The sequence below is a fragment of the Cervus canadensis genome, chromosome 18, assembly GCF_019320065.1.
Source record: "Cervus canadensis isolate Bull #8, Minnesota chromosome 18, ASM1932006v1, whole genome shotgun sequence".
Classification (NCBI taxonomy): Eukaryota; Metazoa; Chordata; class Mammalia; order Artiodactyla; family Cervidae; genus Cervus; species Cervus canadensis.
In genome coordinates this window covers 62,557,235-62,579,408 of record NC_057403.1, presented here as the reverse complement: position 1 = coordinate 62,579,408, position 22,174 = coordinate 62,557,235, and the positions used below count along the sequence as shown (strand labels likewise).

At 40.6% G+C, this 22,174-nt stretch overlaps 1 long non-coding RNA gene across 1 annotated transcript; it reads left to right on the top strand.

The window, feature by feature from the left end:
- Nucleotides 1-563: 563 nt before the first annotated feature.
- LOC122421600 lies at nt 564-21,158 on the top strand. Its single transcript, XR_006263523.1, has 3 exons — nt 564-575; nt 18,451-18,454; nt 21,047-21,158. It is a non-coding gene; the product is annotated as an uncharacterized LOC122421600 (long non-coding RNA).
- Nucleotides 21,159-22,174: the final 1,016 nt, after the last annotated feature.

Genomic DNA, 22,174 nt, shown 5'->3' with positions numbered 1-22,174 from the left:
TAGACGGCAGCCCACCAGGCTCCTCTGTCCCTGGGATTCTCCAGCAAGAACACTGGAGTGGGTTGCCATTTCTTTCACCAACATGAGTGATTAGCAAATAGAACAAAACAAGCAGAGCAAGGGTAAGTGACAGCACTGCCTTTAGGGTTTTAGAGCAAGACTCTGACATCCTCCACTTTTAACTACCCTCCTTTAGACAAAGAGCTCTTGGTTGTTACTGGGCCTTAGTGCAGACTGAACACTTGACTGTGGGTCACCAAGTTACCACATGACCTGAGTAGCCCATCATAAAATGGAGGTTATTAATATGTGACCCACCATGTCATAATGATGGGTGTGCATAGCAACACTCCATCATCAAATGTAAGTGATACATAAGTGATCTGTCCTAAACAAGCCCAGAAGGCACAAGTAAGTTACATGACAAAGTGGCCCAAATGCCTGTGGTCCCCATTGCTGCTACGTTGTCTTGTCTCTCCCAGCAGGTGCTTCATCATTTCATGGGGAGTTCCCTATGATCAATTGGCAGGGAAAGTATAGACTCAGACCTAGCTTATAGATAGTTCTGTAGATATGTCCAGCACCTACAAGTGGACAGTTGCAACACTACAGCCCCTCTCTGGGACATCCCTGAAAGATGATGGTGAAAGGGAATCTTCCCAGTGGTCAGAACTTCCTGCAGTGTACCTGGCTGTACACTTAGCTTGGAAAGACAAATGGCCATACTGCAGTTCTATATCAATTCATGGGCTGTAGCCAGTGGTTGGGCTGGATGGTCAAGGACCTAGAAGGAACATGATTGGAAAACTTGGGACAAAGAAATCTGGGGAAAGAGGTATATGGATAGGCCTCTCTAAATGGGCAAAAAGTGTGAAGATATTTGTGTCTCATGTGAATTCTCACCAAAGAATGAACTCAGCCAAGGGGAATTTTAATAATCAAGTGGATGGGTTGACCTTTTCTATGGATACCAGTCAGCCTCTTTCCCCTGCCACTCTTGTCATCACTCAAAGGACTCATAAGTAAAGTGGCCATGGTGGTAGGGATGGAGGCTTATGCATGGGCTTGGAAATATGGACTTGCATTCACTGAGAGTAACCTGGTTATGGCCAATAACTGTCCAGTCTGCCAGAAGCGAAACTATACTGAGCCCTTGACATGGAACCATTCTCTGGGGTGCTCAGTCATCTGCTTGGTGGCAGGTTGACTACACTGGACTGCTTCTATCATGGAAGGGGCAGCATTGTGTATTTACCACAATACAGGGAGACCTCAGAGATACTGTGGGTTTGGTTCCAGACCTCTGCAGTAAGGTGAACATCACAAAAAAAGTGAGTCACATGAATTTTTTGGTTTTCCAGTGCAAATAAAAGTATGTTCACACTACATTGTAGTCTTTTAAGTATGTAACAGCATTATGTTTTTAAAAATATTTACATTAAATGCCTTAATTTTAAAATTAAATGCCTTAATTTAAAAATACTTTATTGCTAAAAAATGCTATCATCATCTGACAACACAGGGTTGCTACAACCTTCAATTTGTAAGAAACCAGTATTTGCAAATCACAACCAAGTGAAGTGCAATAAAACGAGGTGTGCTTGTAGATCCTCTAGATACGAATTTGCCTTTCCTGAACCCACTGCTTCTGTCCATAGACTTACAGGATGTTTTCTCCATCACCACAATATTCTACACGTGCTTCTGATCAAGAACCTCACTTTATAATAAAAGAAGTACAGCACTGGGCCCATGCTCATGGAATTTATTAGTCGTATCATGTCTCCACCATCTCGACGCAACTGATTTGACAGAATGGTGGCATGGCCTTTTGAAGACTCAGCTACAACGCACACCAAGTAGCAATACATTGCAGGACTGGGGCGAGGTTCTCCAGAGGGTTATGGAAACTTGGTAAAGCACTTACTACATGCCTGGGATTGTGCCAGACCTGAGAGGTGGGGGCAGAAACAAGCAGACCTTTTCCTGGGGGAGCTTACGGTCTAGGGAGAGAGGCAGCTGCACAATGGGTGGGGTTACAGTAGGAGGGAAGGAAGCTCAGGGAGAGAGGGGTGGGCGGCACCGATCCTGGGGAGCCCAGTACACACATCCACCAGGGTCTTTCCTCTTTCGACTTCAGAAAGCCAGTTCTTCCCCCAGAAACTCTTCATTTAAGAACTAAGAAAACTGTCTCCAGGATTCAGTTGCATTGCTTTATTGTTATGGTCACCACACATAACCTTACATATTCTTTTAGAATTAAAATGGAAAAGTGAAAGTGTTAGTCACTCAGTGTCCAACTCTTTGCGACCCTGTGGACTATAGCCCGCCAGGCTTCTCTGTCCATGGAATTCTTTAGGCAAGAATACTGGAGTGGGCTGCTATTTCCATCTCTAGGGGAGCTTCACAACTCAGGGATCGAACCTGGGTCTCCCACATTGCAGGCAAATTCTTTACTGTCTGAGCCACCAGGGAAGCCCCAAAAAATCTTTGTTAGGTTACTCTTGAAAAATACATTTGGCCACAACTGTCCATTTCATCCATGCTTCCCACTGAAGGTGGTTAAAAAAGACAAACTTCCAAAAGTTTATACCTTTTTAAGGTGGTCAAAAGGTACAAACTTCTAGTTACAAGATAAATAGGTCCTGAGAATGAAAGGGACAGTACAGTGACTATAGTTAACAACACTGCATTGTGTATTGAAAGTTGCTAAAAGAGTAGATCTAAAAGTTCTCATCACAAGAAAAAAATGTTACCATGTGAGGTGATGGATGTTAATTAAACTTATTACAGTGATCATTTCACAATTTAGACATATATCAAATCATTATGCTGTATACTCAAAACCAAAATAACATTATATATGCTAGTGGTAAAGAACATGACTGTCAATGCAAGAGACATAAGAGATGTGGGTTTGATCCCTGGTTGCGGAAGATTCCCTGGAGGAGGGTATGGCAACCCACTCTAGCATTCTTGCCTGGAGAGGCCCATGAACAGAAGAGCCTGGTAGGCTGCAGTCCATAGGGTGACAAAAGTCAGATATGATTGAAGCGACTTAGCATGCAGGCATGTCAATTATACCTCAATTTTAGAATTTGAAAAAAAAGAAAAATAGATCATTAATATTTACCCTTCCATTGAACAAGATTATATGTCACTTACAAAATCTGGTGGCAAAGTCATGCAGTGAGTATAAAGCAACCAAATATTTACCCCTTAAAATAAATTAGAGAAAAGCAAACACACAGAAATCCCTTGCATTCCTATACACTAATAATGAGAAAACAGAAAGAGAAATTAAGGAAACAATACCATTCACCATTGCAACAAAAAAGATAAAATACTTAGGAGTGTATCTACCTAAAGAAATAAAAGACCTATACATAGAAAACTATAAAACACTGATGAAAGAAATCAAAGAGGACACAAATAGATGGAGAAATATATCGTGTTCATGGATTGGAAGAATCAATATTGTGAAAAAGAGCATACTACCCAAAGCAATCTATAGATTCAATGCAATCTCTATCAAGCTACCAACGATATTCTTCACAGAACTAGAACAAATAATTTCACAATTTGTATGGAAATACAAAAAGCCTCAAATAGTCAAAGCAATCTTGAGAAAGAAGAATGGAACTGGAGGAATCAACCTGCCTGACTTCAGACTCTACTACAAAGCCACAGTCATCAAGACAGTATGGTACTGGCACAAAGACAGAAATATAGATGAATGGAACAAAATAGAAAGCCCAGAGATAAATCCACGTACCTACAGACACCTTATCTTCGACAAAGGAGGCAAGAATATACAATAGAAAAAAGACAACCTCTTTAACAAGTGGTGCTGGGAAAACTGGTCAACCACTTGTAAAAGAATGAAACTAGAACACTTTCTAACACCATACACAAAAATAAACTCAAAATGGATTAAAGATCTAAATGTAAGACCAGAAACTATAAAACTCCTAGAGGAGAACATAGGCAAAACACTCTCCGACATAAACCACAGCAAGATCCTCTATGACCCACCTCCCAGAATATTGGAAATAAAAGCAAAAATAAACAAATGGGACCTAATTAAAATTAAAAGCTTTTGCACAACAAAGGAAACTATACGCAAGGTGAAAAGGCAGCCTTCAGAATGGGGGAAAATAATAGCAAATGAAGAAACAGACAAAGGATTAATCTCAAAAATATACAAGCAACTCCTGCAGCTCAATTCCAGAAAAATAAATGACCCAATCAAAAAATGGGCCAAAGATCTAAACAGACATTTCTCCAAAAATGACATACAGATGGCTAACAAACACATGAAAAGATGCTCAACATCACTCATTATCAGAGAAATGCAAATCAAAACCACAGTGAGGTACCATTACACGCCAGTCAGGATGGCTGCTATCCAAAAGTCTACAAGCAATAAATGCTGGAGAGGGTGTGGAGAAAAGGGAACCCTCTTACACTGTTGGTGGGAATGCAAACTAGTACAGCCGCTATGGAGAACAGTGTGGAAATTCCTTAAAAAACTGGAAATACAACTGCCTTATGACCCAGCAATCCCACTTCTGGGCATACACACTGAGGAAACCAGATCTGAAAGAGACACGTGCACCCCAATGTTCATCGCAGCACTGTTTATAATAGCCAGGACATGGAAGCAACTTAGATGCCCATCAGCAGACGAATGGATAAGGAAGCTATGGTACATATACACTATGGAATATTACTCAGCCATTAAAAAGAATTCATTTGAATCAGTTCTAGTGAGATGGATGAAACTGGAGCCCATTATACAGAGTGAAGTAAGCCAGAAAGATAAAGACCAATACAGTATAGTAACGCATACATATGGAATTTAGAAAGATGGTAACGATAACCCTATATGCAAGACAGAAAAAGAGACAGATGTACAGAACAGACTTTTGGACTCTGTGGGAGAAGGCGAGGGTGGGATGTGTCGAGGGAACAGCATTGAAACAAGTATACTGTCAAGGGTGAAACAGATCACCAGCCCAGGTTGGATGCATGAGACAAGTGCTCAGGGCTGGTGCACTGGGAAGACCCAGAGGGATGGGATGGGGAGGGAGGTGGGTGGGGGGATCCGGATGGGGAACACATGTAAATCCATGGCTGATTCATGTCAATGTATGGCAAAAACCACCACAATATTGTAAAGTAATTAGCCTCCAACTAACAAAAATAAATGGAAAAAATAAAATAATAAGAAAATATAAATTAGAGAAAAGCAGAGATACAGTTAAAGACAAATTTCCTACTAATGAAATGTTTACCTTATTAATAATAACCTTGTTAATTATCTATTACATATGTATTATAGGAATTACACTAATAATAATACTAATAATGTTGCTAATCATCAACAATAAACACTCAATAAATGCACCCACTTAGAACCTGGATATTGAGCCCAAACATTGATCAACCTTGTCTTGTTTTCTGAGATCTTGACAATTTGTGTAATTTAAAAGAAGACAGCCTACAGCATACTAACACATATATATGGAATTTAGAAAGATGGTAACGATAACCCTATATGCAAAACAGAAAAAGAGACACAGAAATACAGAACAGACTTTTGAACTCTGTGGGAGAAGGTGAGGGTGGGATGTTTTGAAAGAACAGCATGTATACTATCTATGGTGAAACAGATCACCAGCCCAGGTGGGATGCATGAGACAAGTGCTCGGCCTGGTGCACTGGGAAGACCCAGAGGAATCGGGTGGAGAGGGAGGTGGGAGGGGGGATCGGGATGAGGAATACGTGTAACTCTATGGCTGATTCATATCAATGTATGACAAAACCCACTGAAATGTTGTGAAGTAATTAGCCTCCAACTAATAAAAACAAACAAACAAACAAAAAAAAGAAGACAGCCTTTTCCTACAAAGACTCTCTTCTAAATTTATTCTTTTTGAAAAGCATTTCTAGTTAGAACTATCAGAATCTAACAAAACTGACCCATATAACGCCTTACAAGGGTGTTTTGCTTGCACGTGGAGTGGCAATAGCCCAGGATTTGTCCTTAATTGAATTCAAAGATTACAATTTCATTTATTTTATGGCTTCTCATAGCTGCTGTTGTCATTCGGTTGCTTACTCGTGTCTGACACTTTACAACCACGTGGACCGCAGCACACCAGGCTCCCCTGTCCTTCACCATCTCCCGGAGTTTGCCCAAACTCATGTCCATCGAGTCAGTGATGCTATCTAAGCATCTCATCCTCTGCCACTCCCTTCTCCTCCTGCCCTCAATCTTTCCCAGCACCAGGGTCTTTTCCAATGAGTTGCTCTTCACATCAGGTGGCCCAAAGTATTGGAGCTTCAGCATCAGTCCTTCCAATGAATATTCAGGGTTGATTTCCTTTAGGATTGACTGGTTGGAACACCTTGCTGTCCAGGGACTCTCAAGAGTCTTCTCCAGCACCACAATTCAAAAGCATCAACTCTTCGGCGCTTAGCCTTCTTTATGGTTCAACTCTCACATCCAACTCGTACATGATTACAGGAAAAACCATAGCTTTGACAATATGGACTGCTGATAGCAAAGTGATACCTCTGCCTTTTAATATGCTGTCTGGGTTTGTCATAGCTTTCCTTCCAATGAGCAAGCATCTTTTAATTTCATGGCGTGATTTTGGAGCCCAAGAAAATAAAATCTGTCACTGCTTCCAGTTTTTCCACTTCTGTTTGCCATGAAGTGATGGGACCAGATGCCATGACCTTAGTTTTTTGAATTTTGAGTTTTAAGCCAGCTTTTTCACTCTCCTCTTTCACCCTTATCAAAAGTTCTCATAGTCGATTTATTTAAACCTTCTTATATTATCTTCCCTGGTAGTTCAGACGGTAAAGCGTCTGCCTACAATGTAGGAGATCCAGGTTCAATCCCTGGGTGGGGAAGATCCTCTGGAGAAGGAAATGGCAACCCACTCCAGTACTCTTGCCTGGAAAATTCCATGGACGGAGGAGCCTGGTAGGCTACAGTCCATGCGATCGCAAAGAGTCGGACACTACTGAGCGACTTCACACACACACATATTTAGATAAAGAACTGACTTAAAAAGTACTGGAACATTTAAAAGAGTTATACAGACTTAGAGAAAGAATCATGAAGATTTATTCCACCCAAGAAAGTAAACCTTGAGTAACAACCATCATTTTTCTAAGGCAGCAAGAGTCACTTTCACCTTATCAGTACCAACTGCTTAGCTGCACAACCAGTGATCCTGGCTAAAGCTCTAACTTTTGAAAACTCTTCCTTGTTTTCAATGTCCTTGGTCATTAATTCCTCCTTTTAAGAGCTGGTCAGGCTATAGTCAAACAGGGTCGTTCACCTTCTGTGGCGTTTGGGGCTCTTATGCCCACTTGCCCTTGCTTCAGTGACCTCATCCTTTATTTTCTGGGTCAGGGGAAAAACTTGCAACAATGTTTTTAATTTTACTTATTTTAAAAAATATTCATTTATCTTAACACAATACAAATTTATTAGCATGTAAATCTGGAGGTCAGAAGTCCAAGAATGGATCTTCATGGCTAAAAATGTTTTGGCAGAGTCCTATTTATTCAGCAGACTCTACATAAGAATCTGTTTCCTTGCCTTTTCCAGCTTCTAGAGGCCGCCTGTCTTTCTTGGCTTGTGGTCCCTTCCTCCATCTGGAAAGCATATCACTCCAACATCTGATTCCAGCTTCACACCTCTTCTCTGTTCTGACCCTACTGCCTCTCTAAGGACTCCTGTGTTTACGTTGGACTCAACTGGCTAATCCAAAATAATCTATCCAAGATCCTTGGTTTAATAACATCTCCAAAGTCTCTTTTATCATGTACCGTAGACTGAATGTCTGTGTCCCTTCCCCAAATTCATAGGTTGAAATCCCCAACGGGATGGTATTAGGCGATGGGAGTTTAGAAGGGGATTAGGTGATAAAAATGGAGGATTAGGATATGTATATCTTGGGCGGAGGGTGGGGGCATAATTCAGCCTAACAGTAAGATATTATACTGTAAGTTGCCTATAATAATGCTTCTACAAATGAATGTGTTGTTGTTTTTGAGTCACTAAGTTTGCAACTACAGGTTGTTAGGTTGGACTCTTTGCAACCCCATGGATGGTAGCCCTCTGGCCATGGGATTTCTCAACCAAGGATACTGGAGTGGGTTGCCATTTCCTTCTCCAGGGGATCTTTCCAACCCAGGGATTAAACCCATGTCTCCTGAATTGGCAGGCAGATTCTTTACCACTGAGCTGCCAGGGAATCCCTTAAAAATGAATAGAAAATGGAATTTTAGTTTTGGTCTTGATTTTATTAGGTGAGAATTTGTTGCCCAATATGGCATTCAAGTAGCCAGAGCTAACCAACCATGGGAACCTCTGAGGGTTTTCAAAATCCCTCCAGGGTTGAGATGTGTAACTATCACTTGATAGGGCTAGAGACACTGGTTGCTTATGACCTCTCTGCCCTATGAACTAGCCAAGGTATGGCTGGTTTCATCCTTTGGAATATTTCCAACTATACTCTCAAGATTACACAACACTCCTAATGACAAAGTCTTAAAAAAAGAACATAGTCCATGAGGAAAAGGAAGCTTTTACAATCATAAAGATTTAAAAAACCCTTTTAAAGTCACCCCTATGAAAATAATAAATGCCCCAAGCTAAAATGCCTTTATGTAGATTCTACCTCCCATTCTGCCCTTTATATATATATATATATTTTGGCCGTGTGGCTTGTGAGTTCTTAGGTCCCTCACTGGGGATGAAACTGAGGCCCTGGCAGTCCTACCCCTGGACGGCCAGGGAATTCCCTTTCATTCTGCTTTCAAATAAGTATATTTAATTTTTAAAGCTAGTTAATATAGAATTAGGTAAGTATATAAAATTATTTTACACTTAGGAGTCTCCAGAACAGACTACTGTTTCAAATGCAATAGAAACTGCAAATGTTTCTATAAAACAAGGACAAATCAACAACAGAAATGCGGTAGGAGAGTTGAGAGACAGTAGTAATCTCCATCTTTAGATTGGAAATTTGTGGCTTAATAGTAAGGGGAATAATACAGGTTACTTTAAACAATATCTTTACCTGAATGTCTCAAAGCCATCCAATATCCAAGGTCAGTGGATGTCAGCATTTTATATAACTGAGTGAACAATGCCTAAAAAGAGATTTTCTGTGTTCAAGGTATGCAGATGTCACAATCAATCTGTTGCACCACAGTATCTTTGTAAACGAGCTCATGTGTTTTCAGTGATCTTTTACCCATAGACATGAAGAAATGGAAGAATAAAAGGTGAGATAGGGGGTTAGATAGAGTCTGAGACAATTAAGATGAACAACCAACAACAGCATTCAGGTCACAGAGTGCCTACGCCTAACCTAGTAACAGTGGAAAAGTAGTCCTGAATTATAGTCCTGTCCTCTCAGCTGAAGACTTGAAACAAGTTTCACAAGAAACAAGATGTTTCACAAGAAACATCTGCTTACTTTCTCAGTGGTGGGGACATTCCTGGGGGTCCAGTGGCTAAGACTCCTGCTCCCAACACAGGGGACCCAGGTTTGACCCCAGTCAGGAAACTAGATCCCACATGCCGCAACTAAGAGTTCACGTGCTACAACTCAAGAACCCACATGTTGCAATGAGGACCAAAGATCCCCAGTGCTGCAACTAAGACTTGACACAGCCAAATAGATAAATTAGTTTAAAAAATTTCTCAGCGGTTATTTCTTTACCTGAAAAATATCAGTAAGGATGAGATACTTGACCTGGGGACACTTTTCACACTTCATCTAGAGTTCTAAGGTTGACCTGTTAACAAACAAACCATGAAATGGGTGCTGATGGGTGGATATAGAAGCAAAAAGTGCAGAATCCAATGAGTTCTTAACAGGCAGCAGGAAAACTGGCTATAGCTCACGGGGGGAGGATGGGAAGTGTTGCCAAATTCCATCTACCTACATCAGAAAGTAGAGATTTGCGACAATGAAATTTGACAGATGGCCAAGAATGTATGATGCTCTGGATTAACAAATTTATAATTAACTGCAATTTGAAGATGTGGACTTGAGAGCCAGACACAGGCCTGGGCTTGGCCACGTGGGGTTTGGTGGATCCAAGCACCCACCCTTGGAAGTTCCGGCTGCCTTTCCTGGCCGGTTGCCCTGAACCACTCTCAGCTGTGACAGGAAGCTGACAATGCTAACTCAGATCCCCTTAAGTGATGAGTCTGCAGTTCTAGAAAGCCATAAGTAATAAACATACGGATGGTGAGAGATAGTTTCAATATAAACTGTGTCAAATATGGTGTGAAAAGGTGTATAACTATTGTGCTTCTTTTTAGAATCTTTATTCAGTTTTCAGTGGTTTCAACCATTTCAGATAATCTGATATACTAGACAATTTAAAATCTTTAAGTGTAATCCTTAGGGAGATTTAACTAATTTAAGTATGCTGTCAACATTCAAATGCTGAAGAGTTCTGATTTTCTAAAGGTATATGTTTGATTTTTAACATCTAGAAATGCTTAAAAAATTTTACCTTACTGAATGTATATTTTGATTTACTGGATTTGTAAGAGTTATCTAAATCCTTAGCAAGATTTTATTGTTAGATTCGTAAGGCTCTCTTGAAGATGCTTGCAAAATTCTGCTGTAAGGAAAAAGCTTAACTTTCCTACATAAACTGTACAGAAGAGTAAGTTCTTTACAGAATAATACCAGCTTATGAATGCAGAAGGAATGATAGACCTGGAATAAATATTCTGCAAGCCCTAATAAATTATTTTCGGCAGTGATCATTAGTTGCCTAAAATCATCAGGTAAAAAGCTGAGGGGCTGTCTTAACAAGGGATGCATCCAACTGACTATGGTGAGAAATAGTTTTAATATAAATGGTAATATAAATATGAACCCCTGCATCATTTACCACATCACAAAAAAGAGAAACAACCAGATCTTATGTGTCTCCCAATAGAAATACCCAACACTAAATTGAATGTATTCTTGCCAAAAACCCAAGCCTAAATGTGGTAACTCTAGTTTATGGTTGTCAAACTTAGCAAATAAAAATACAAAATGATAAAATATTGCACAACTGAGCACTTTTACACTAAAAAATATTGTTTAGTTAAGGGTAAAGCATCTGCCTGAAATGTGGGAGACCCAAGTTCAATCCCTGGGTCGGGAAGATCTCCTGGAGAAGGAAATGGCAACCCCCTGCAGTATTCTTGCCTGGAGAATCCCATGGATGGAGAGGCCTAGTAGGCTACAGTCCACCGGGCTGCAGAGAGTCAGACATGACTGAGCGACTTCACTTTCCTGTATTTCATCCGGAAACCCTACTCTAAATCTAACTACCAGCTCACAAGAAATAGAATAAATACAATTGGCAAAATCTAGAATGTAGAAAACTCTCTAGGACATATGTCCTTCTACAGATAATTTGCAAAGAGACAATACTTCATTTGATGATTGGAATAAAAAACAATTTGTTCTTTTTTTTTTTTTTTTTTTTACAATTTGTTCTCTGACAGAAAAATTGCAAGGATGAAAAAGGGAGGAAACCTACAGATCCTATCAGATTACAAGAGACCTAAGAGACATAGCAATAAAGTGTTTGGATCCTGATTTGAATAAACATCTGTGACAAAATTTAGGAAATTTGAAAAATAACTGAATATTTAGGAATCAGTGTTAGAAGTTTTAAGTACCATGGCTGGCTTACACAAGAGAATTTTTATCTTTTAAAGATACATACTGAAGTGTTATTGATGAAACAATATGATGTCTGAGATTGGCTTCAATCCTGTGGCAAGGTGGGAGGGGTAGGATGACAAGAATAGAGATAAAAATGGGATTTGACAATTGTGAAAGCTGGTGAGGAGTATGTGAGAGTTCATTATACTATCCTACCTTTGTAAATATTTGAAAAATTTTAAAAAACGTTTTTAAAGGGGAGGTATTTAAGAAAAACTGAGGCATGAACATGTAACAAATAGAATATTAATTATGACCCAATAGAATATAAATTTGCATGCCTTCACAATAACATGTTGTCAGTGTAGGTTCATTGTAGTAAATGCATCACTCTGGTGGGGGACGCTGGTAATGTCCGTGTGGCAAAGGAGGCATATGGGAACTTTCTGTACGTCCCACTCAACTATGGTGTGAACTGGAGACTAAAAATAGTCTCCTTTTTAAAAAGTGAGGTTCCCTGTGATTATCACTGCCAGTCTTGGTCTCCCTGCTGTTTCAAGGTAACCATAGCTATTGATTTAATGTGTGTCCTTCCAGAAAGTCCTCGATGCATTTACATAGAAATGCATAGCATCATAACGTGTTTTTGTTCATCTTGTGTTCCTTTCTTGCTGTCATCTGATTATTATATGACCCTTGATTAAAGTTTAAGGGATCACTAAGATACTGACAGAAAACATTTTGCCCTGTGGCCCTTTTATATACCATTAGTTAAAAAAAATAACCAAAAAAAATCTCTTGAGAATAAGAAAAGCTACCAAGTTGCCAAGGATTTGACTGAGTAGATAAAATCTTGGTTACTTTGAAAGTGGCATTAGGGACTTTCTTGCACGCCCAGTGGTTAAGATTCCACGCTTCAAATGCAGGGGGCGTAGGTTCAACCTCTTGTCAGGGAACTAAGATTCCACACGCTGCACAGCGTGCCCAAGAAAAGGACGGGGGGAGGGGGGCGGGGCAGGCCTCAGTCTGACAAAATTTATTGTAATTGTGAGTGAGACAGAGGAAAACAGTTCCTTACAGCCAAAGGTTGGTCTGACTCGATAGGGGTCTTGTTCTCTTGGTGAACACCAACAATGTCACATTAACACTGGACAGGGCCACTGTGTGACCATGTAGAGCAAGATGAAAACAAGATCACCCAGGAATCGTGTGTGAACACAGATAAAACCTGAACACCATCCAAGCCCCAAAACACCAATCATCACCCTCTCCCAGCCAATATGAGTGATGGCTGCTTCTTTACCAGGTGTACCCTCACTCTGGCCTCTCCTCCCTCTCATTATGTTTTATTAATGTATCAAATCATAGAATTATCCTTGCTTTTGACAGGAACAAAACACCCAACCGAGAGCAAACCTCCACTTCCATGAACTCACATCAAAATCACGTAACACAAGTGCAAATCCCGTAAGAGCATCCTTGAAGCATCCTGTCACCAAGACGCCCCAGGACCCAGGGTGAGAAGTCTCCCTCTCTGCAAGAAAATAATCCCAGCGTGTTCACCAACAAGTGTGCTTTTGATGATCTTCAGCTGAACAGTACAGATAGGGGTTTTCTTTAAAACTTTAAAACCAGATATAAGACAAATAAGCTGTTGTTGTTTGGCGCTAAGTCATGTCCGACTCTTTGGGACCCCAAGTGATCCCTGCAGCCCACCAGGCTGCTCTGTCCATGGGGTCTCCCAGGCAGGAATACTGAAGTAGGTCGCCACGCTCTTCTGCACAGGATCTTCCCAGCCCAAGGACTGAGCCTGCGTCCCCTGCCCTGGCAGGTGGCTTCTTTACCACTGAGCCACCAGGGAAGCCCCAAGGCAAACAAGTACCAGTGATGTAATGTACAACATGACAAAAATAATTAACAGTTATATGTTATGTATAACAAAGAGTCGGACACAACTGAGCAACTGAACTGAACTGAAGGTTATATATGCAAGTTAAGAGAGTAAATCCTGGGTTCTCATTACAAGAAAAAAAATTTTTTCTATTATTTGATTTTGTATCTAAATGAGATTGATATTCAACTTACTGTAATGATAATTTCATGATGTATGTAAGTCAATCATTAAGGCTGGTCTCCTTAAACACAGAGTCAATTATATCTCAATATAAAACTATAAAAAAAACAACCACCTTTAAAAGCAATGGATCCTGGGACTTCCCTGGTGGTCCAGTGGCTAAGATTCCGCACTTCCAGTGCATGGGGCATGGGTTCTATCCCTGGTCGGGGAGCCAAATCCTACATGCCACAACTAAAGAACCTGTATGCTGCAACTAAGGTCTGAAAGAAAGAGTTAGTCGCTCCATTGCGTCCGACTCTGTGGATCCCATGGACTGTAACACACCAGGCTCCTCTGTTCATGGAATTCTCCAGGCAAGAATACTGGAGTGGGTTGCCATTTCCTACTCCAGGGAATCTTCCCAACCCACGGTTTGAACCCAAGTCTCCTACATTGCAGGCAGATTCTTTTTTTTTTTTTTTTGGTCTGGATTCTTTTATTCATCTTAATGATTTTGAGATTCAGCCATGCTTTTGCACGCATGTCTCGAAAGCTTATTTCTATTTCTTGTTAAGCTGCATTCCACCATATGGATATATCACCATTTGTTTATTCATTAATCTTTGGATAGAATAGACATTTGTGTATTGTCCAGTTTGAGGCTGTTACAACAAAGGCTGCTATGATCTATATATTAAATACAATCCAAATCAAAATCCCATCAAGCTTATTCTTAAAAACAATAGACAAGCTAATTCTAAAATTTACATGGAAATGCAAATGACCTGGAATAACAAGATTTAAAAAGAGAAAAGTTGGAGAACTTAATAACTGATTTCAAGATTTATTATAGGTCTACAGTGAAATCTCAAGGCAGTGGCAGAGGTTTACACAAAAAGACAGAGATGAGATTAATGGAACAGAACTGAAAATTCAGAAATACGTTTCACATTTACAGTATTGATTCTCAACAACATTGCCAAGGATGCAGCAGATTCTTTACCATCTGAGCCACCAAGGAAATCCAACTAAGGTGGTGTAGCCAAATAAATAGATAAAGATAAATATTTTTCAAAAAAGAATCCCAACTTAAAAACATTTCCTTATTTAAAAAAAATAAAAACAAAGGCTTCTGCACCCAAATACATACTCGTAGGTCAACCCTCATTCATGACTGCTTCCCACAATGAGTGGATTTAGTGGTTGCCTCTCCAATCTCTATTTCCCCTTGCTTTTGGTAACCACTACTAATCATTCTTTTAGGTAAATGCCCCCACTCAGCTTAGGTGGTGCAGCAGTAAAGAATTTGCCTGCCGATGTAGGAGGCTCAAAAGATATGGGTTTGATCCCTGGGTTGGGAAGATCCCCTGGAGGAGGAAATGGCAACCCACTTCAGTATTCTTGCCTAGAGACTCCCATGGACAGAGGAGCCTGGTGAGTCCATGGAGACACACAGTTGGCATGAGTGAGGGAGCACGCACACCCACCCAGCCTACCTCTCACCCCCAACCCTATCCTCTCTCGGGGCCAGGGAGCCTGCGGGGCTGCTGCCAAGCACCTCCCCAAGGCTGCAGACCCGAGTCCTCACTACACCCAGCAGCCTGAAGGCAGAGGGACTGGTGTGGGAAATGGAATTGTAGTCCACGATTTTAAATGTGTGTATGTGCTTTTTTTGGTTTGTTTTACAAAATTAGAATACTGCCATAAATATAAGCTCTTGATCATGTCTTTTATACTTAATATATTATCATCATTGGCTCCAAATTGCTCCAAACTTCTTGAATTCAAATTTCAGCTAGCCTGTCTGAGATCAAATCTCTCTTTCCTCTTACTCTTTATGATTGTCTTTCCAGACTATTTGGGAAGAAGAGTCAAGTTTTCTTCAGCAGCATGATCATTTCAAGAATTGTAACATACATGATGCCAAAACTCTCTAGGGAAGGACTTTCAAAACCTGACTTTAGTAGTCACTGCCTATTAATAAAGTTATTAACCTTCATGTTAATTACTTCAGGCCAATTACTGAGAACAAACTGATACTGCATCTGAAACGTGAAACACACCCACAGAATTTACCTAGTAATAAATCTGCTCAATAGAACGCTTGCAATGTACACACCTATTCTTTGAGTATGTACCTTTCTGAGCCGTGTAAACATTTTCCCCCAGATATAGCTAGTCTGACTAAAGAGCAGGATCCTCTGTTCACGGGATTCTCCAGGCAAGAACACTGGAGAGGGTTGCCGTGCCCTCCTCCAGGGGATCTTCCCGACCCAGGGATCACGCCTCCTGCATTGCCGAGTGGCTTCTTTACCACCAGCGCCACCCAGGAGTGGACACACACATGACTGAGTCCCTTGCTGCTCACCTGAAACCACCACAGCACTGTTCATCCTCTGTGCTCCAATACAGAATAAAGAGTTTACAGAGAGAGAAAGGAGAACACGGACCTCACAGTCTCAACATACAGCTCTAATGATGCTAAAAAACTAATATGCACTTAGTGTATGTATCACACACTACATAATATTTACTTAACATCCTGTTTTTCTCATAACTTTAAAAATTATAGTCAATTGCCCTATTGTGATATTTTTCTATATTCTTTCAAAATTTCATTTTCAAAGGTTCTATCAAAGCATGTTGGTATATTCTTCTATTTAATATAAATTAATTTTTCTATTTCACCCTCACAAATATTCAGTAAATAGCCTTGCATAAAAAACAAAACAGTGTATCCTTCCAGAAAAAAAAAAACAGAAATAGGACCACATTCAATACATAGTTTGTCAGTATGTTCTTTCACTTAATAATATGTACAGTAGCACATACAATCTGCATCTATATTTTTCCAGTTCAGCTCAGTTCAGTCACTCGGTCGTGTCTGACTCATTGCAATCCCATGAACCAAAGCATGCCAGGCCTCCCTGTCCGTCACCAACTCTCGGAGTTTACCCAAACTCATGTCCATTGAGTCGGTGATGCCATCCAACCATCTCATCTTCTGTCGTCCCCTTCTTCTCCTGCCCTCAATCTTTCCCAGCATCAGGGTCTTTTCCAATGAGTCAGCTCTTCACATCAGCTGGCCAAAGTATTGGAGTTTCCCCTTCAACATCAGTCCTTCCAGTGAACACCCAGGACTGATCTCCTTTAGGATGGACTGGTTGGATCTCCTTGCAGTCCAAGGAACTCTCAAGAGTCTTCTCCAACTCCACAGTTTAAAAGCATCAATTCTTCAGCGCTCAGCTTTCTTCACAGCCCAACTCTCACATCCACACATGACTACCAGGAAAACCATAGATGGACTTTTGTTGGCAAAGTAATGTCTCTGCTTTTTAATATACTGTCTAGGTTGGTCATAGTTTTTCGTCCAAGGAGCAAACATCTTTTAATTTCGTGGCTGCAATCACCATCTGCAGTGATTTTGGAGTACGAAAAAATAAACTCTGTCCCTGTTTCCATTGTTTCCCCATCTATTTCCCATGAAGTGGTGGGACCGGATGCCATGATCTTAGTTTTCTGAATGTTGAGCTTTAAGCCAACTTTTTCACTCTCCTCTTTCACTTTCATCAAGAGGCTCTTTAGCTCTTATTCACTTTCGGCCATAAGGATGGTGTCATCCGCATATCTGAGGTTATTGATATTCTTCCAGCAATCTTGATTCCAGTTTGTGCTTCTTCCAGCCCAGCATTTCTCATGATGTACTCTGCATATAAGTTAAATAAGCAGGGTGACAATATACAGCCTTGACGTACTCCTTTCCTATTTGGAACCAGTCTGTTGTTCCATGTCCAGTTCTAACTGTTGCTTCCTGACCTGCATACAGATTTCTCAAGAGGCAGGTCGGGTGGTCTGGTACTCCCATCTCTTTCAGAATTTTCCACAGTTTATTGTGATCCACACAGTCAAAGGCTTTGGCATAGTCAATAAAGCAGAAATAGATGTTTTTTCTGGAACTCTTTTGCTTTTTCAATGGTCCAGCGGATGTTGGTAATTTGATCTCTGGTTCCTTTGCCTTTTCTAAAACTAGCTTAAACATCTGGAAGTTCATGGTTCACGTATTGCTGAAGCCTGGCTTGGAGAATTCTGAGCATTACTTTACTAGCGTGTGAGACGAGGTGCAATTGTGTAGTAGTTTGAGCATTCTTTGGAATTGCCTTTCTTTGGGATTGGAATGAAAACTGACCTTTTCCAGTCCTGTGGCCACTGCTAAATTTGCTGGCATATTGAGTGCAGCACTTTCACAGCATCATCTTTTAGGATTTGAAATAGCTCAACTGGAATTCCATCACCTCCACTAGCTTTGTAGTGATGTTTCCTAAGGCCCACTTGACTTCACATTCCAGGATGTCTGGCTCTAGGTGAGTGATCACACCATCGTGATTATCTGGGTCATAAGGATCTTTTTTGTACAGTTCTTCTGTGTATTCTGGCCACCTCTTCTTAATATCTTCTGCTTCTGTTAGGCCCATACCATTTCTGTCCTTTATTGAGCCCATCTTTGCATGAAATGTTCCCTTGGTATCTCTAATTTTCTTGAAGAGATTTCTAGTCTTTCCCATTCTATTGTTTTCCTCTATTGTTTTGCATTGATTGCTGAGGAAGGCTTTCTTATCTCTTCTTGCTATTCTTTGGAATTCTGCATTCAAATGGGAATATGTTTCCACAGGAGCGCAGCTGCGTGGTACAGGAATGGCCTAGAGGAGCTACTGCATGTCCAAAGTAAGAAGCCGTGGCTGCGCTTTGCTGGAGCAGCCCTGAAGAGATACCCCATGTCCAAGGTAAGAGAAATCCAAGTAAGACGGTAGGCACTAAGTGAGGGCATCAGAGGGCAGACAGACTGAATCCACAATCACAGACAACTAGCCAATCTGATGACACGGACCACAGCCTTGTCTAACTCAATGAAACTAAGCCATGCCCTGTGGGGCCACCCAAGATGGACGGGTCATGATGAAGAGGTCTGACAGAATGAATGTGGTCCACTGGAGAAGGGAATGGCAAACCATTTCAGTATTCTTGCCTTGAGAACCCCATAAACGGTATGAAATGGCAAACAGATAGGACACTGAAAGATGAACTCCCCACGTCGGTAGGTGCCCAATATGCTACTGGAGATCAATGGAGAAATAACTCCAGAAAGAATGAAGGGACGGAACCAAAGTAAAAACAATACCCAGTTGTGGATGTGACTGGTGATAGAAGCAAGGTCCGATGCTATAAAGAGCAATATTGCATAGGAACCTGAAATGTTAGGTCCACGAATCAAGGCAAATTGGAAGTGGTCAAACAGGAGATGGCAAGAGTGAATGTTGACATTCCAGGAATCAGCGAACTAAGATGGACTGGAATGGGTGAATTTAACTCACATGACCATTATATCTACTACTGTGTGCAAGAATCCCTTAGAAGAAATGGAGTAGCCATCACAGTCAACAAAAGAGTCCTAAATGCAGTACTTGGATGCCATCTCAAAAATGACAGAATGATCTCTGTTCGTTTCCAAGGCAAACCATTCAATATCACGGTAATCCAAGTCTATGCCCCAACCAGTAATGCTGAAGAAGCTGAAGTTGAAAGGTTCTATGAAGACCTACAAGATCTTTTAAAACTAACACCCAAAAAACATGTCTTTTTCATTATAGAGGACTAGAATGCAAAAGTAGGAAGTCAAGAAACACCTGGAGTAACAGGCAAATTTGGCCTTGGAGCACAGAATGAAGCAGGGCAAAGGCTAATAGAGTTTTGCCAAGAGAACACACTGGTCATAGCAAACACCCTCTTCCAACAACACAAGAGAAGACTCTACACATGGACATCACCAGATGGTCAACACTGAAATCAAGATTGATTACATTCTTTGCAGTCAAAGATGGAGAAGCTCTATACAGTCAGCAAAAACAAGACTGGGAGCTGACTGTGGCTCAGATCATGAACTCCTTATTGCCAGATTCAGACTTAAATTGAAGAAAGTGGGGAAAACCACTAGACCATTCAGGTATGACCTAAATCAAATCCCTTACGATCTGTACAGTAGAAGCGAGAAATAGATTTAAGGGACTAGATCTGATAGAGTGCCTGATGAACTATGGACGGAGGCTCATGACATTGTACAGGAGACAGGGATCAAGACCATCCCCAAGAAAAAAGAGATGCAAAAAAGCAAAATGGCTGTCTGAGGAGGCCTTACAAATAGTTATGAAAAGAAGAGAAGTGAAAAGCAAAGGAGAAAAGGAAAGATATACCCATTTTTCCAGGTGGCATAATATTACACTGTATGAACACAGCGCAATTTAATCAGTCCCTTATTGATGAGTATTTAGGTTGTCTAATTTCTTTCCACTATAATAAATAATGTGAAAATAAACATTCTCATACAAGCATTTTCGTGCATTTGTGTAACTGTATCTGTGGAATAAATTCCTAAAAATGAAATTGAGTCTAAGGGTTGGGGAGCAAACAGTTTGAAAGCTACTGACAAATTGTTTTCTAATAAGATTGCACCAATTGCCACTCCCATTCATGTTATATAATGCTGCATGCTTTCTCACATGCTAGCCAACATTGGGTTTTTTTTTCAACGTTTTATCTTTGCCAGTCTGATAGGTGGGAAAATATTTCCTGTGTGTTTGTGTGTACGCCAGTCCACCATGAGTGCAAGGTTCTGCCATTTCTGAATTCAGTGACTCAATTAAATATAATCAAGGTAGTAACAGGGATATTTCAAAAATTTATCCTTATTTCTAAGAGTGATTAATTGGCTCTGCAGCCTACATTGGAAAGATTAATTATTAATATATACTGAGACTATATACTAAACGGTGCTTGGAAGTTACTTTCTGACTACTCTTTTTTTTTTCAATGTGTTTATTTTTTATTTTACTTTTTGGCCATGCCACGTAGCTTGCAGGATATTAGTTCCCCAACCAGGGATTGAACCCGCCCCCTCAGTGAGGAGTCCTAACTACTGGGCCATTAGAGAATTCTCTTCTGATGACTCTTTGATCTTAAAAAGTCAAACTAAGAATTGAGGGAACTATCAAGATTACTTAAGGAATTAATTCAATTATTTAGAAATGTCAGCACATGTCGTTTGAAATCATGATGATGACAATGTGTATTGTATGTGCATGTGAAACAGGCAGTCTTAAGAAGAGACTGGTAGAAAAGGGGAGTACAGTACATCTTCAAACTGTGTCTTACGTCTTTTTTTTTTTTTTTCCCTCAGTATTTGTTAATTGTTTATTTATTGAGAGACTATTTCTCACCCCAGATAGTCATAGTTTCATAGTTCAGGAACACAGGAAAGTGACAAACTTCCATGGAACTCAACCCAAGAAATTCTTTATATTCCAAATCACTTTGCACTCTGAAAAATACCAGCCTCCCTCATCTCCTCAAAATCTTTCATGGAATCATAATTTCTGTAGAAATCTGCATATGCCTTCTTTCTTCGTTCAGCCACAGCAAACTTATAGAAAGTTGCAAACCCCAGGGAGACCATGAATGCTCCAACAATATGAAATCGCAGACGTTTGGCCAGAAGGTCACGCATCTGAGGTTTTGCGAAAGCAGTGGACATGGTAGTTCTTCTCGGCGGGAAGGTTAAGGAACCATTTTAAGGTCACGCAGTCAGGACTAACACCTGGGCGGGACCCCAGCAGGTCCTCCAGGCCCTCGGCAAGCGCCGCCCGCGCGGGGTGGGAAGGCCGTGCACGCGGAAGGGGCTGCGGGAGGCCCGTCCCCGCCCTCGAGCCAGGGCCCCCCCTCCAGCTTCCCAACCCCAACCACAAACGCTACCACTGTCTTATGTCTTATGAGTAGTTTTGGAGGAAAGTTATTACTCCCACTAACAGAAATTTAAAATTCCTTACAGAAATCATTTAAATAACATGTTTATTTTAGATCCTATTTTTTTCTTTTTTGTGGCTACAAAGCATGTGGGATCTTACTTCCCTGACTAGGGATTGAACGCACATCTCTCGCATTGGAAATGCGGAGTCTTAACCAGTGGATGGCCACGAAAGTCCCTAAATAAGTGTTGAATTTTGTCAAAGGCTTTCTCTGCATCTATTGAGATAATCATATGGTTTTTATCTTTCAATTTGTTAATGTGGTGTATTACATTGATTGATTTGCAGATATTAAAGAATCCTTGCATTCCTGGGATAAAGCCCACTTGGTCATGGTGTATGATTTTTTTAATATGTTGTTGGATTCTGTTTGCTAGAATTTTGTTAAGGATTTTTGCATCTATGTTCGTCAGTGATATTGTCCTGTAGTTTTCTTTTTTTTTTGTGGCATCTTTGTCTGGTTTTGGAATTAGGGAGATGGTGGCCTCATAGAATGAGTTTGGAAGTTTACCTTCCTCTGCAATTTTCTGGAAGAGTTTGAGTAAGAT